Source organism: Protomyctophum bolini (assembly GCF_963924005.1).
Source record: "Protomyctophum bolini genome assembly, chromosome: 2".
Taxonomy (NCBI): domain Eukaryota; kingdom Metazoa; phylum Chordata; class Actinopteri; order Myctophiformes; family Myctophidae; genus Protomyctophum; species Protomyctophum bolini.
This window is the reverse complement of record NC_137863.1, coordinates 43740392-43743757: the sequence shown is the minus strand read 5'-3', so window position 1 is coordinate 43743757 and position 3366 is coordinate 43740392.

The following is a 3366-nucleotide window of genomic DNA, read 5'->3' as shown; positions in this document are numbered from 1 at the left end:
ACAGCCTTCAGTCAAATAAAATGTCCTTCCTGAACTGACATGAAAATGTTACCATTCTGAACATGCAGATTTGCGTCTCACATTTTAGATAACATCTTGATTGCTGTACAATTCCCTGTCCTCCTTCCTCCTGCCCTATATTCTAGTCAACTGGGCATAAATAAATACACACTTTAACATCAATAAAATCAGTTTGTATTCATTTCTATAATAGTTTTTTTTATCGGGGATAGATAAACAGCACATCGTGTCACCTTTTTCTTTCCTTTTCGTTTTTTTAAACATCACAAAGCCTCACAGACAAACACAAACATAAAAGCAACAACGTACACTCCCCCAAAGAAACAAACACACCGGAACAAATTAAATGAAACAAACACAAGAAAAAGGAAAATAAAAACAGTTCACGGGTCACATCATACTCATATTCATTGCACACCTGTGAGAGAGGCACTATGTCTGTTAATGTCCACCACATTTGATTCACACAGAGCAGTCTAATCCAGGGAGGTATGAATATCAAAGCATTCTATAAAAGGTCTCCATGCCTTCTCAGAGAAGCCTTCGGTGGTTCCTCTGAGAGAGAATTTTATTTTTTCTAAGCTTATACATCGTTGAGACCAGATTGAGTGAGAGGGTGGTTTTTGGAGACTTTACAAGATAGTAATATTCTTCTTCTAGCTAAGAGTGTTAGCAATAATCTCTAACTTCTGATTTGTGTATACTGTAAGTGGTTTGATGGTGTGCCATATATAGCTATCAATGGACAGGGTTATAGCGCAATTTCTAGCACATCTGACAGTGTGTCAAACTGCCTCAGGATACATTTCAGCTACCCTGGCTTTACTAACTGAAGATAAGCTCTATGTACTACTTTCAGTTGAATTAGGCTGAGGCGTGCACATGAGGTGGTTGAGTTCAGTTGATTGTGTATAGTGCTCACCACTCATCTGTCAATTCATTACTCAATTCTCTTTCCTAATTTCCTATTTGTTTTCTAAACCTTTTGTATTGGTATCAGTAAAAGATTAGATAAATCAGTCTGAAACAAACCTATTTTCAGTTGGTATAGCATTAGTAGAAAGCAGTTTTTCCCATTTCTGGTCATTAGGGTGATGTGGAAATGAGCTGAATACCATGTCTTATACAAACTGATGGATCTGGAGAAAGCTAAAGAAGTTTTCATGGGAAAAACTATATGAAATGACCTTATACAAGTCCTTAAAGCACCTAATTCCCACATCGTACCATCTATTAAATGCTGAGTCTATATAGAGCGTCGCAGTCCCGTCCCCTTTCATGACCAGGAAATGATTCCCAATGCATTTTTCCCATAAGTCATTTCAAAAAGTATTTATTTGAAGACAGTTACGCCGCGGACAAAGCCAACTCGAGTCGTGACAAATCATATAAAAATCAATAAACTCAAGAAAAAAAAAAGAAAAAAAAAATCTTCACAAGTTTGTTGTTTGTTCTCGAGTTGGCTTTGTACAAGGCTTAAAAGGTCTTTAAATAAATACTTTTTGATAAAAGTCTATGAGGAAAATGAACGGGGGATTATTTCCTGTTATAGCGCCACCGTGAGGCTGATTTGGAAAACAATGAGTGGCATGTCATCCTCGGCCTAGTGGAAATGTGCGTGCATAATTTCCCGGAAATTGGACACTGTGTTTGTGATTTGTGGCATTTTGTTCGAAACGGACCAGTCGTGTGAGCTTTGGAAGCCAATCTTTGTCACGGTTCAGGACAGGCAGGTGTTGGACCCAAGCGCAGACAAAGGCAGAGGACAGGCAGGTCGAATACAAGGGGGTTTATTAACCAAAATCAGGAACATACTGTACACTGGAGTACGAGGAAAACAAGGAGAAACTAGGAGCAAGGCAAAACACTAGGAGAACAAGGAAATCACTAGGAACAGAAAACCACTGACAACATTTTACGAACGAACAAGGAACTGAACACACAAGGGCAAACTTATAGACATGGGATAACTAGACACAGGTGAACACCACTGACAATCAACACTGGGATAGGCTGGGGAACTAAGGGGAACACAGGCGGAAACACTGGCCAATCACAGGACTAGTGAGACAAGACGGGAACAGAACTACAGGGGCAGACAGGAAGGCACAAAACAAGACTACAAAATAACGGCTCACAGTGTAAAGCAAAACTGCAACTAAGAAACAAGGAAAAATACAGTGTACAACATCACAGTAAAACACTAACTAAAGGAAGGAAGGACACACACACACACACACACACACACACACACACACACACACACACACACACACACACAAATGTACACACACACAGAGGGTGTGCAAAACATACTCTCTCCCTGCATGCCTTTGTCAGAGGAGACATAGGTGGAGACAAAAATAAACCTTGATTCTTGTGTCTTGTATATGTACATGTTATGATTTGAGTTTCATTTTGCTGTTGTGAACCACTTCAGAAGCCATTCAAATTGTTTCTAAATATTAAATATGACTCACTTATACTGTATAGAGCAGTGGTTCTCTAAGTGGGGGTACGGTAGGGGGACCCCGAGGGGTTCCAGGGAGTCCACATCAAAATGTGTTTGATACTATAGCGTCACACTCATTTGAACCACTTTATCCACTTATACATTGGCTATTCAAAAGTATAGCGGATTAACAAGCTCACGTCTATTTTGGACTTATTTTTTTGTTTTGTTGTGATAATCCTCTCTATACTATAGAGTGTGCTGACCATATAAGGAGTTCCTCCCTGTCCCCAGTTAACCCCTGGGGGTCAAAAAAACCTTAGGTTTCGTTTTTGGCTCTCTATCCTGATTGGATGAAAGGCTTAGGTCCCAGCCAAAAACGAAAGCTAAGGGTTTTTGACTGAAATCACTGACACCCCCTTTAAAGGTATATTCAGTGATTTCACTTAATTCAAATATCACTTATTTTTTTGTTTTGTTGTGATAATCCTCTCTACTATAGAGTGTGCTGACCATATAAGGAGTTCCTCCCTGTCCCCAGTTAACCCCTGGGGGTCAAAAAAACCTTAGGTTTCGTTTTTGGCTCTCTATCCTGATTGGATGAAAGGCTTAGGTCCCAGCCAAAAACGAAAGCTAAGGTTTTTTGAGTGAAATCACTGAATATACCATTAAGGGTTTCCGTCGGACATCCGTGATTATGTCACGTGTTTGGATCACATGAACGTGACACTCGGTCCTAGGGCTTCTGGGAAATTGAGGCTCAGTGCATTGCCTATACGGTGTGTAATGGCCATCTCGCTCTGTTCTGTGCTGTTGTTTTTCGAATGGTGGATTTTTCAACTCAAACTACACTGGGACTATATTTTCAGGTGGATTTTCATTAAACGTTAGGT